Genomic DNA, 13,932 nt, shown 5'->3' with positions numbered 1-13,932 from the left:
TATGATTTTTCAGATTATCAAATAACATGTCTCCTTGTCATCATTCTTTCAAGAGCCAACATATTTAACATTCTTAAACAACAACTTCAAAAGACATATGCACTTTTCAAGCATACATTCAGAAAACAAGAAGCATTGTCACCACATCAATATAATTAAACTAAGTTCAAGGATAAGTTCAAAACTCATATACTCCTTGTTCTTTTGAATTAAAACAATTTTTTATTTAAAATAGGTGATGGATTCATAGGACATTCATAACTTTAAGACATAGTTACTAACTATTAATGATCATGTAATGAAGACACAAATATAGATAAGCACATAACATAGAAAACGAAAAACAGAAGAAATAAGAACAAGGAATGAATCCACCTTAGTGATGGTGGTGTTTCCTTCTTGAGGAACCAATGATGTCCTTGAGCTCTTCTATGTCTCTTCCTTGTCTTTGTCGCTCCTCCTTTCCTTGCTTTTTGATCTTCTCTTATTTCATGAAGGATGATGGAGTGCTCTTGATGTTCCACCCTTAGTTGCTTCCAATAATTGTGTGGAAGAAAATGTATCCCCTGAGGTATCTCAGGGATCTCTTGATTTGCAGTCAAATGTTCTACTACTGAGCTATAGACCCTTGATGGAAGCTTTTGTTTTCCCTTTCCTCTTTCTAGAGGTTTCTCTGGCCTTAGGTGCCATCAATGGTTATGGAAAAAAACAAAAAAGCTATGCTTTTACCACACCAAACTTAGAATGTTGCTCGCCCTCGAGCAAAAAGAAGAAAGAATAGAAGAAGAAGAAGAATATATGGAGGAGATGGATGGATGTGTGTATTCGGCCATATGGGTGGGGTTGGGTGGGAGAGAGATGTTGAATTTTGAAGGTAGTGGGTGTATGGATGTGAGTGGTAAATGGAAAACAGAAGGGATAATCATGAATGGAAAGAGAGATGATGAGGTAGGTGGGGATCCTGTGGGGTCCACAGATCCTGAGATGATCCTGTGGGGTCCACAGATCCTGAGGTGTCAAGGCATTTACATCCCTGCACCAATTTAGGCATGTAAAATGCCCTTGCACACAACTCTGGGAGTTCAGCGCCAGATTGGTGCCCATTTTGGGCGTTCAACGCTCATTTGTTGCCATTTCTGGCGTTGAACGCTAGAACCATGCTTGTTCTGGGCGTTCAGCACCAGGATGCTGCCCATTTTGGGCGTTCAGCGCCAGAACCATGCTCTATTCTGGCGTTGAACGCCAGGCAGATGCTCTTCCAGGGTGTGATTTTTCTTCTGCTGTTTTTGATTCCGTATTCAATTTTTATATTTATTTTGTGACTCCACATGATCATGAACCTATAAAGACATATAACTAAGAAGAATATAGTTAGATAAATATTGGGTTGCCTCCCAACAAGCGCTTCTTTAATGTCAGTAGCTTGACAGTGGGCTCTCATGGAGCCTCACAGATGTGCAGAGCTTTGTTGAGACTCTCCAACACCAAACTTAGAGTTTGGATATGGGAGTTCAACACCAAACATAGAGTTTGGTTGTGGCCTCCCAACACCAAACTTAGAGTTTGACTGTGGGGGCTTTGTTTGACTCTGCTTTGAGAGAAGCTTTTTATGCTTCCTCTCCATGGATGCAGAGAGAGATCCTTGAGTTGTAAACACAAGGTTGTCCTCATTTAATTGAAGGATCAATTCTCCTCTGTCCACATCAATCACAGCTCTTGCTGTGGCCAGGAAAGGTCTTCCTAGCATGATGGATTCATCCTCTTCCTTTCCAGTATCCAAGACTATAAAATCAGCAGGGATGTAAAGGCCTTCAACCTTTACTAACACGTCCTCTACTTGTCCATAAGCCTATTTTCTTGAGTTGTCTGCCATCTCTAATGAGATTTTAGCAGCTTGCACCCTATAGATTCCCAGTTTCTCTATTACAGAGAGGGGCATGAGGTTTCTTCCTGAACCAAGGTCACACAGAGCCTTAAAGATCATGGTGCCTGTGGTACAATGTATTATGAACTTTCCAGGATCTTGTCTCTTCTGAGGCAATGTTAGTTGATCCAGATCACTTAGTTCATTGGTGAACAAGGGAGGTTCATCTTCCCAAGTCTCAATACCAAATAATTTGGCATTCAGCTTCATGATTACACCATGAAACTTGGCAGTTTGCTCTTCAGTAACATCCTCATTCTCTTCAGAAGAGGAATACTCATCAGAGCTCATGAAGGGCATAAGGAGGTTTAATGGAATCTCTACGGTCTCTAGATGAGCCTCAGAGTCCTTTGGTTCCTCAGAGGGAAGCTCCTTATTGACCACTGGACGTCCCAGGAGGTCTTCCTCCTTGGGATTCACGTCCTCCTCTCCCTCCTTGGGTTCGGCCATTTCAGTTATGTCAATGGCCTTGCACTCTCCTTTTGGATTCTCTTCTGTATTGCTTGGGAGAGTACTAGGAGGGATTTCAGTGATTCTTTTACTCAGCTGGCCCACTTGTGCTTCCAAATTTCTAATGGAAGACCTTGTTTCATTCATGAAACTCATAGTGGCCTTAGATAGATCAGAGACTAAGTTTGCTAAGCTAGATGGATTCTGCTCAGAATTCTCTGTCTGTTGCTGAGTGGATGATGGAAAAGGCCTGCTATTGCTAAACCTGTTTCTTCCACCATTATTAAAGCCTTGTTGAGGCTTTTGATCCTTCCATGAGAAATTTGGATGATTTCTCCATGATGAATTATAGGTGTTTCCATAAGGTTCACCCATGTAATTTACCTCTGCTATTGCAGGGTTTTCAGGATCATAAGCTTCTTCTTCAGAAGATGCCTCTTGAGTACTGTTGGATGCAGCTTGCATTCCATTCAGACTCTGAGAAATCATATTGACTTGCTGAGTCAATATTTTGTTCTGAGCCAATATGGCATTCAGAGTATCAACTTCAAGAACTCCCTTCTTCATAGGCGTCCCATTATTCACAGGATTCCTCTCAGAAGTGTACATGAACTGGTTATTAGCAACCATGTCAATGAGTTCTTGAGCTTCTGCAGGCGTTTTCTTTAGGTGAATGGATCCACCTACAGAAGTATCCAATGACATCTTTGATAGCTCAGATAAACCATCATAGAATATATCCAGGATGGTCCATTCTGAAAGCATGTCAGTAGGACATTTTTTTGTCAGTCCTTTGTATCTCTCCCAGGCTTCATAGAGGGATTCACCTTCTTTCTGTTTGAAGGTTTGAACATCCACTCTAAGCTTGCTCAGCTTTTGAGGAGGAAAGAACTTGGATAAGAAAGCCGTGACCAGCTTATCCCAAGAGTTCAGGCTATCTTTAGGTTGAGAATCCAACCATATTCTAGCTCTGTCTCTTATAGCAAACGGGAAAAGCATGAGCCTGTAGACTTCAGGATCTACTCCATTAGTCTTAACAATATCACATATCTGCAAGAATTCAGTTAAGAACTGAAAAGGATCTTCAGATGGAAGTCCATGAAACTTGCAATTCTGCTGCATCAGAGAAACTAATTGAGGTTTCAGCTCAAAGTTGTTTGCTCCAATGGCAGGAATGGAGATGCTTCTTCCATGTAAATTGGAATTAGGTGCAGTAAATTCACCAAGCATTCTCCTTGAATTGTTGTTGGGTTCGGCTGCCATCTCCTTTACTTGTTCGAAATTTTCAATCAAGTTGTCTCTGGATTGTTGTAATTTAGCTTCTCTTAGTTTCCTCTTCAGAGTCCTTTCAGGTTTTGGATCAGCTTCAACAAGAATGCCTTTTTCTCTGTCCCTGCTCATAAGAAAGAGAAGAGAAAAAGAAAAGAAGAGGAATCCTCTATGTCACAGTAAAGAGGTTCCTTATTGTTAGTAGAAGAAAAGAAGAAGAGAAAAATCTGAACTCAGAAAGAGAGAGAGAGGGTTCGGATTTTTGGTGGGTGAGGGGGAGATGTTAGTAGATGAATAAATAAATAGAATAAGATGAGAGAAGGGAAATTTCGAAAATAATTTTTGAAAAAGAGTTAGTGATTTTTGAAAATAGTTTTTGAAAAAGGTTAGTAATTTTCGAAAAATTTTGAAATCAAAAATAAAAATAATTAGTTAATTAAAAAGAAATTTTGAAAAAGAGGGAGATATTTTCGAAAATTAGAGAGAGAGAGTTAGTTAGGTAGGTAGTTTTGAAAAAGATAAGAAACAACCAAAAAAGTTAGTTAGTTAGTTGAAACAAATTTTGAAAAGATAAGAAGTTAGGAAGTTAGGAAAGATATTTTGAAATCAAATTTTTGAAAAAGATAAGATAAGAAGATATTTTTGAAAAGATATGATAGAAATTAGTTTTTGAAAAAAGATTTGATTTTTTTGAAATCACAATTAATGACTTGATTCACAAGAAATCACAAGATATGATTCTAGAACTTAAAGTTTGAATCTTTCTTAACAAGCAAGTAACAAACTTGAAATTTTTGAATCAAAACATTAATTGTTATTGTTATTTTCGAAAATTTGTGATAAAAATAAGAAAAAGATTTTTGAAAAATTTTTGGAATTTTCGAAAATAACTAAGAAATTTTAAAAAGATTTGATTTTTGAAAAAGATTTTGAAAAAGAGAAGATTTTCAAATTGAAAATTTGATTTGACTCATAAGAAACAACTTGATTTTTAAAAATTTTTGAAAAAGTCAACTCAAATTTTCGAATTTATGAGAGAAAAGAGGGAAAGATATTTTTTTTATTTTTGAAATTTTTATGATGAGAGAGAAAAACACTAAAAAGATGCAATGCATGAAATTTTTAGATCAAAACATGTGATGCATGCAAGAATGCTATGAATGTCAAGATGAACACCAAGAACACTATGAATGTCAAGATGAACATCATAGACACAATTTTGAAAAATTTTTAATGCAAAGAAAACATGCAAGACACCAAACTTAGAATTCTTTAATGCTTAGACACTAAGAATTCAAGAATGCATATGAAAAATAAGAAAAGACACAAAACATGCAAATGCAAAGATCAAACAAGAAAACTTACCAAGAACAACTTGAAGATCATGAAGAACACTATGAATGCATGAATTTTCGAAAAATGCAAGATGCACATGCAATTGACACCAAACTTATAACATGACACAAGACTCAAACAAGAAACACAAAAAATATTTTTGATTTTTATGATTTTCTAATTTTTTTTTTGTATTTTTATTATTATTATTTTTTTTTCGAAAATTATTTTGAAAAATAAAAATAAGGATTCCAAAATTTTTAATATGAATTCCAGGAATCTTGCCATGTTAGTCTTAAAGCTCCAATCAAAGGGTCAGGCATGGCTTAATAGCCAGCCAAGCTTTAATAAAAATATGAGTGTAATTCAGACATGACAAGCCTAACATGCTCTATCCAAAAGAATTAGACATGGCTTTACAGCCAGCCATGCTTCACATGCTTCATGAAACACTAGAATTCATTTTTAAAAATTCTGAAGAAAAATATATTTTTGAAAACATTTTTTTTTTCGAAAACAAGTGAGAAATTTTTGAAAGGTTTTTGAAAAATTTTTGAAAGGAAAACAAAAAGAAATTACCTAATCTGAGCAACAAGATGAACCGTCAGTTGTCCAAACTCGAACAATCCCCGGCAAAGGCGCCAAAAACTTGGTACGCGGAATCGTGATTACACTTTAACTATGTAAAGTTCATTGCTCTTTCTTTCCCTGGAAATGGCGCCAAAAACATGATGCCAAAACCACGGTTCACAACTCCGTGTAACTGACCAGCAAGTGCACTGGGTCGTCCAAGTAATACCTTACGTGAGTAAGGGTCGAATCCCACGGAGATTGTTGGTATGAAGCAAGCTATGGTCACCTTGTAAATCTCAGTCAAGCGGATATAAAATTGATAATGGTGTTTTCGAATAATAATTAATAGACTAGGGATAGAAATACTTATGTAATTCATTGGTGAGAATTTCAGATAAGCGAATAGAGATGCTTTCGTTCCTCTGAACCTCTGCTTTCCTGCTATCTTCATCCAATCAGTCTTACTCCTTTCCATGGCTGGCTTTATGTGATACATCACCACTGTCAATGGCTACTTTCGGTCATCTCTCAGGAAAATGACCAACGCACCCTGTCACGGCACGGCTATTCATCTGTCGGTTCTCGATCATGCTGGAATAGGATTTACTATCCTTTTGCGTCTGTCACTAACGCCCCGCAATCGCGAGTTTGGAGCTCGTCACAGTCATTCATTCATTGAATCCTACTCAGAATACCACAGACAAGGTTTAGACTTTCTGGATTCTCTTGAATGCCGCCATCATTCTAGCTTACGCCACGAAGATTCTGATTAAGAGATCTAAGAGATACTCATTCAGTCGAAGGTAGAACGGAAGTGGTTGTCAGGCACGCGTTCATAGGGAATGATGATGATTGTCACGTTCATCACATTCAGATTGAAGTACGAATGAATATCTTAGAAGCAAAATAAGATGAATTGAATAGAAAACAGTAGTACTTTGCATTAATCTTTGAGGAACAGCAGAGCTCCACACCTTAATCTATGGAGTGTAGAAACTCTACCGTTAAAAATACATAAGTGAAAGGTCCAGGCATGGCCGAGATGGCCAGCCCCCAAATTATGATCAATAGATCAAAAGATAATCCAAAGATGGTCTAATACAATAGTAAAAGGTCCTATTTATAATAAACTAGCTAGTAGGGTTTACAGAAGTAAGTAATTGATGCATAAATCCACTTCCGGGGCCCACTTGGTGTGTGCTTGGGCTGAGCTTGAGTGTTGCACGAGTAGAGGTCCTTCTTGGAGTTGAACGCCAGCTTTTGTGCCAGTTTGGGCGTTCAACTCTGGTTTTGGCTCCTTTTCTGGCGCTGGACGCCAGATTTGGGCAGAAAGCTGGCGTTGAACGCCGGTTTGCGTCGTCTATTTTTGGCCAAAGTATTGACTATTATATAGTGCTGGAAAGCCCTGGATGTCTACTTTCCAACGCAATTAGAAGCGTGCCATTTCGAGTTCTGTAGCTCCAGAAAATCCACTTTGAGTGCAGGGAGGTCAGAATCCAACAGCATCAGTAGTCCTTCTTCAACCTCTAAATCTGATTTCTGCTCAAGTCCCTCAATTTCAGCCAGAAAATACCTGAAATCACAGAAAAACACACAAACTCATGGTAAAATCCAGAATGTGAATTTAACATAAAATCTATTAAAAACATCCCTAAAAGTAACTAGATTCTACTAAAAATATACTAAAAACAATGCCAAAAAGCGTATAAATTATCCGCTCATCAATATGGCTGAACTGATTCCTTTCAAGTCAGCAAGGGTCCATCAAATGGCATCCTTATGCTCCCGCAGCACTTTGGGTAGCTCGTCCTCCTGATCTTGACTGAGGGATGAATTTATGATCACTGGGTAGTTTTCATTTTCTCCTAGATATGCATATTTGAGAGTGGGTGGCAGTGCTTTGAGTTCAAGTTTGGGTGCTTCTGACTTTTCGTTCCCTTCCTTTGGTGCATCTGGTATATGAATTTCTGCTGTGGCTACCTCTTCACTTGATTTAGATTCTTCCTCCACCAATCTCTCGTCCTCTTCAGGTTCTTCTTCTTCAAAATTCTTCTGCACTTCATCCTCAAGTGCATCTAACCTCATGCATTCCCCCAATTGTTCTGGTGGGTAACTCATGGCCTTGAACACATTGAATGTCATATTTTCATTGTGTAATCTCAGGGTGAGGTCACCCTTCTGAACATCAATGACAGCCCCAGCAGTGGCCAAGAATGGCCTTCCCAGGATGATGGAGGTCTTGGCGTCCTCCTGCATGTCCAGCACCACAAAATCTGCTAGAAATATGAAATCTCCCACTTTTACCAGCAAATTCTCTACTACCCCATGAGGGAATTTGAACAATCGGTCTGCCAGTTGTAGGGCCATTTTTGTTGGTTTAGCCTCCTCAATTTTCATCTTCCTCATCATAGCTACTGACATCAAATTGATGCTGGTCCCTAAGTCACAAAGAGCCTTCTCTACTGTGATTTCCCCTATAATACAAGGGTTCTGAAAACTCCCAGGATCCTTCAGTTTCTGGGGTAGTTTGTGCTGAATGATAGCACTACACTCTTCGGTTAATATCACAGTCTCATTGTTCTTCCAGCTTCTCTTCTTAGTCATTAGCTCCTTCAAAAACTTGGCATAGAGTGGCATTTGTTCTATGGCTTCAGCAAATGGTATGTTGATTTGTAGTCATCATCTTCCTTTTTCTTCAATAGCTGGGGGTATGGAGCTCTTGAGATGTTCAGTTGTGGCATCCCTTTTTCTTTCTGCGGACTTGGCGTGGGAGGTTGAACTCCATCTTGCTCTTCTCCCTTTTCATTTGAGCCTTCTTCTTGTGGTTTTTGGGGCAGTTCCTTCAATTCCTTCCCACTCCTAAGTGTGATAGCTTGACACTTCTCCCTTTTGCTTGAATTGGCATCATTGCAAAGGTTGTGGTTAGGAAGCTGCTTAAATAGATAGCTGATTTGTGTCTCCAGTTTCTTGATGGCAGCATTTTGATTCTGCATGTTTGACTGCATTTCCTCTCGGAATGCTTTACTGTTTCGAATGTCTTTGCATACTCCTTCAAGTAAGGTTTCAATCTTAGAGAGATTGTCATCAATTGATGGGTGATTTGGAGCAGATGTACTGTTTTTGTTTTGATAGGCTTGTGGAGAAGTGTTGTTGTGGGGGTGTTGAGATGTCCTCTGTGTGAATTGTTGGTGAGCTGCATTGTTGTTGGAGTTGTAACGTCTCTGGTCTTGGTTTTGATCTAGCTGACTTCCCCACCCAAAGTTTGGGTGGTTTCTCCATCCAGGGTTGTAGGTCTTGGAGTATGGATCATAGTTTTGCCTTGGTGAATTCCCAATGTAGTTGGCTTGCTCCTGACTACCCTCTGCTTCTTCATTCACTCCTTCTTGGGTTGTTGATGAAGTGGAGATTGCTACTACTTGGTTCCTCTCCATCTTCTTGGTGAGGTCAGCCAGCTGCTGGGTAATGAGCTTGTTTTGGGCCAACAGAGCATCTACATTGTTTAGCTCCATTACTCCTCTTGTGTTCCCTCTTTCGGAAGCATAGAAGTAGTCGTTCTCTGCTACTGTTTCAATAACATCTATGGCTTCCTCAATAGTCTTCTTCTTGTTCAAAGATCCTCCGGATGAATGGTCTACGACCTTCTTTGACTTATAAGAGAGCCCTTCATAGAAAATGTGCAGCTGCACCCATTCGTTGAACATATCTGGTGGGCACCTCCTTGTTAGGTCTTTAAACCTCTCCCATGCTTCATATAGAGTCTCACCATCTTGTTGCCTGAAAGTTTGGACCTCAGCTCTCAGCCTATTGATTCATTGAGGTGGGTAAAATCTTGCTAAGAATTTGTTCACCACGTCTTTCCAAGTTGTCAAGCTTTCCCTTGGGAAAGATTCCAGCCACTTGGCTGCCTTGTCCCTGAGTGAGAATGGAACTAAGAGTAGTCTATAGGCGTCAGGATGAACACCATTAGACTTCACTGTGTCACATATTCTTAGGAAGGTGGTTAAATGTTGATTGGGGTCTTCTTGAACACCTCCTCCAAACGAATAGTTGTTCTGAACAAGGGTGATCAGCTGTGGTTTAAGTTCAAAGTTGTTGGCATGGATTGTTGGCTTTTGGATGCTACTTCCACAATTGCATGGGTTTGGATTGATGTAAGAGCCCAAAACTCTTCTATCCTCCCCAGCATGATTTGCTCTACCTCCTCCCCCATGGTTGTGATCCTCTTCTTCATGATGGTTTTCCATGTTGTCTTCCATGTTTGGTTCAAAGAATTCCTCTTCTTCCTCAGCACCAACCACTTTTTTTCCTCTTGCCTCCCTCCTTAATCTAAGGAAGGTCCTCTCAGGTTCAGAATCGAAGGAAGTTGAAGCCCCGCTTCTTCTCCCTGTCATACAACCATCAAGTGCAAGCAAGAAAAGATAGGTGCAGAAAGTATTTTTTTTCAAAATTACTGTTAGTTATGGGTGATGCAATATATCAAACAGTTAGTGGGTTAGCAAACAGAATTGAAAATAACAAAGAAAAACAAAAGAGTAGAGGGGGAAGGGAAGAAGTTTAACTAAAATAGAAAGTAAATCACTCAAACAGAAAATGAAATTCACAAAATAAAAATGCTCAATCTAGTGATCTTCCAATTTAATCATTGTTGATGCACAATCATTCCCCGGCAACGGCGCCATAAACTTGATTCGGGTGGAAACTGTCTCTCAACAAATTTCCTTTGGCAAGTATACCGAATTTGTCGTCAAGTAAAAACTCACAATAGAGTGAGGTCGAATCCCACAGGGATTGATTGATCAAGCAACTTTAATTAGAAGAATGTTCTAGTTGAGCGAATCCAGAATGTGGGTTGAGAGTTGCAGAAAATAAAATGGCGGGAATGTAAATAACAGAAAAGTAAATGCTAGAATTAAAGGACTGGAAGTAAATGACTGAAAGTAAATTGCAGAATTGTAAATGGGAATGGGGGATTTGCTCATAAAAGTAAATGGCAGAAATTAAAGAGAATGGGTAAGATCAGAGATGGGGAGTTCATTGGGCTTAGGAGAGATTGCAACCCTCCGGATCAAGTTCATTTTCATCTCTTCCTCAATCAACGCACTCATTGATCTCCTTGGCAATCTTAATTGATTGACTTACAAATTCAATCTCTCAAATCTTGATCAATAGCCAATTCCTTGGTCAATTGCTCATGAGAAGAGATGAAGTATGGTCACTGATTATACCACATGCATTTCCCAAATCAAGTATTGAGAGGGTTATAGTCACATACCCATCCAAACCCAATTTGGTCCAGCATGAGAAAGCATTTCTAGCTTGATCTCTTCATTCCTCTTTCAAGGTTCAGAAGAGATCCAAGTTTGAATAGCTTCTTTTCCAAGATAACTACCCAATTGGATGAAGATCGAAAGCTTTCAAGTAAAATCAAGAGAAAAGATAGAAGAAAAATAATGAAAACTAGTATTGATCCATCAAATTACAACAGAGCTCCCTAACCCAATGAAAGGGGTTTAGTTGTTCATAGCTCTAGAAAATGAAAACAAAGATGGAGAATACATCATAAAACTAGAAAATGCAGAGAAGGTAAAATACAGAGAGTAATTCTCTTTTCCAACTTTTCAGAACTCTTCAACAATTCAAAGCTACTCCTATATATACTACTTTTCTCAGCTTCTAGTTGGCTCTTCAAGTCTTGGGCCTTTGGATCTTCAGTTTGAAGCAGTTCTCTTCTTCATTTGGGCTTGGCTTTACTTGCAGAGAGAAAGTGTGAAGTGGGCAGAGACTTTAGCTCAGGACGTTAGGGGTGTTAACGTTTAGTGAAAATATGAGTTCGAGAACGTTAGTGACAATCAACTTTCTCACTAACATTCCTAAGTAAAAGCCACGTTAACTTCAACGTTAGTGGCACAAACGTTGCCACTAACGTTGCCTCTAAGTCCTTCGCACACGTTATTGAGACTTAACATTCCCAATAACTTTGAAAAGCCCCCTTTGTTCTCACGTTAGAGCCCACGTTAACCACGTTAACTTAGTTAATGTGGCTCTTTAACGTGGGCATGCCATCCTTCGAGAACGTTAGTGACACTCAACATTGTCACTAACGTTCCAAGGTGCCCCTATGTCTCACGTTAGAGTCCACGTTAACTAGGTTAATGTGGCTTCTAACGTGGCCATGCTTAGCCATCCCCAACGTTAGTGACAATGTTGAATGTCACTAACGTTGGCGTTTCTTTCACTCATCAATGTTAGCTTCCACGTTAACTAAGTTAACGTGGAAGTTAACGTGGCTCCTTGGGGGTTGTGTGGTTGCTTCCAACGTTAGTGACAATGTTGGGTGTCACTAACGTTGTCGACCACTCTTGCTTCTTATGTTAGCTCCCACGTTAACCAAGTTAACGTGGGAGTTAACGTGGTATGTTTCTCCTTAGGCCAACGTTAGTGACAATGTTGAATGTCACTAACGTTGGCATTTCTCCCCCCTTCTAACGTTAGAGGCCACGTTAACTAAGTTAACGTGGACTCTAACGTGGCCACTTATGAGCATTTGCCAACGTTAGTGACAATGTTAAGTGTCACTAACGTTGGCTCAACTTCCCCTCTCCACGTTAGAGTTCTCGTTAACTTAGTTAATGTGACTCTTAACGTGGTCAATGATGGCTTCGAGAGCGTTATTGGCAATCACTTTTCTCATTAACTTTGCAAGTTACCTCCCATTCATTGCTTCCTTTGGTCCTGAAATCAAGCAATAGAGCGCATCAAAGTTCTAGTCCAAGTCATGGGCAATGCAGCATATAATTTGTCACTAAACTCATGCAAAATCCTCATGAAATAATGTAAAATGCACAATGTATGCTTAAATCAAGGTGTAAGTAAATATCTACCCAAAACTAGCTTATTTCCTAAGGGAATGCATGAAACTAGCCTAAAAACTGTAAAGAAAAGGTCAGTGAAACTGGCCAAGATGCCCTGGCATCAATCTCTTCATCCCAATGCTTATTTTATCTTTCTTTCTTTTATCTACTTTATGGTTATTTACATTTTCTGCACTTTACATTTCTAGCGCTTTACTTTCTTGTACTTTACTTTCCTTGCCATTTACTTTCTTGCACTTTATTGCTTTCCTTTACTTTTATGTCATTGACATTTTCTTGTTGCTCATCACTCAAAACTGAATAGTCTAACTAGGATAATCAATTAACTATTGTTTGCTTTAATCCGTTAATCTCTGTGGGATTCGACCCCACTCTTAGTGGGTTATTACTTGACGATATTTGGTGCGCTTGCCAAAGAACGGATTCATTTTATATGCGGAGTGAATTCCGGTCGATCAGGTCGCACTTTCAAGAAAGAGTGCTCAGATGTAATATTTATTCATTTCATTAATTAGCCTTATAATATAAGAAGTATATATATACAACGTATCTTCTCATACCTAATTCATCACTTCTCAAGCTTTCTTCATCTCCAAGTTATCACCCTTTCTTAGCTTCATCTCCTTACTAGCCATACCACTAAGATCTAAGGGTTAAAAGAGTAAAAAGAGAGGTTTAGAGGTTCAAAATTAGGTTTTAAAAAACAAAAATTCATGCTGAAAACAGGGGCATCGCATACGCAAGCACCTTGCTCGTGCACGCTAGGGGTGTCGCGTGCAGGTGGTCGCGTTTGCAAGTTCTGCAGAATGGGTAAAAATGCTAAGTGCTGCATAATTTTTTAGTTTTTGCACACCGAACTTTGGATGGTCATAACTTTTTCATTTTAAAATATTTTTCATCCTTTCTTCGAACGGCATAAACTTCACGTACCCAGTTACCATACAAGTTAGAAAGAATTTGGGGGTTTGGAAGCAGAATTATGGCTCGCCGAAATTCGGCCAAAAATTAGATTTTTCAAAAAAGTTCTTAAACCTTTATTTTCACTAAAACAAACTCAATACCAACATCCTATACTACAAACAGCACCACAACATACCATTTTCAGCACCTCAATCCCCACATCCTACCACAGCCAATCATACCTCAATTTTAAACAATCTTATACATGAATTTCTCAATTATACCAACAAAATCATCAATATATCACTACATACTCATATTCATTCATATCATCTTGCCATTCATCATTAAATCATCATCTAACATCCCATTTCATCATAAGCATTAATCACCAATCCAATACTCCACCCGTTTCAACAATTATTATCAAGGGTACTAAGCATTTAACATACTCATGCATTCACACCTATCTTATAGTTATCTAGCCTAAGTTTTCACAAGACATTATATATATTAAATACGAGAAACCAAAACTATACCTTGGATGATTTCCTCGTATAACCCAAGATAACCCCACAAGGCAAGCTCATAAGTTCCACCACCAAAATT

At 38.9% G+C, this 13,932-nt stretch overlaps 2 non-coding genes across 2 annotated transcripts; both read left to right on the top strand.

Annotated features, from left to right (window-relative positions):
• The first annotated feature begins 3,133 nt into the window (after positions 1 to 3,133).
• On the top strand, positions 3,134 to 3,241 carry LOC112781962 (small nucleolar RNA R71). Its single transcript, XR_003192708.1, has one exon. It is a non-coding gene; the product is annotated as a small nucleolar RNA R71 (small nucleolar RNA).
• A 6,006-nt stretch (positions 3,242 to 9,247) lies between these two features.
• LOC112781444 (small nucleolar RNA R71) lies at positions 9,248 to 9,354 on the top strand. Its single transcript, XR_003192220.1, has one exon. It is a non-coding gene; the product is annotated as a small nucleolar RNA R71 (small nucleolar RNA).
• The last annotated feature ends 4,578 nt before the right edge of the window (positions 9,355 to 13,932 follow it).

This window comes from Arachis hypogaea, chromosome 19, assembly GCF_003086295.3.
Source record: "Arachis hypogaea cultivar Tifrunner chromosome 19, arahy.Tifrunner.gnm2.J5K5, whole genome shotgun sequence".
Lineage (NCBI taxonomy): Eukaryota > Viridiplantae > Streptophyta > Magnoliopsida > Fabales > Fabaceae > Arachis > Arachis hypogaea.
The sequence above is the reverse complement of the archived record's forward strand: the minus strand, read 5'-3'. Positions and strand labels throughout refer to the sequence as shown.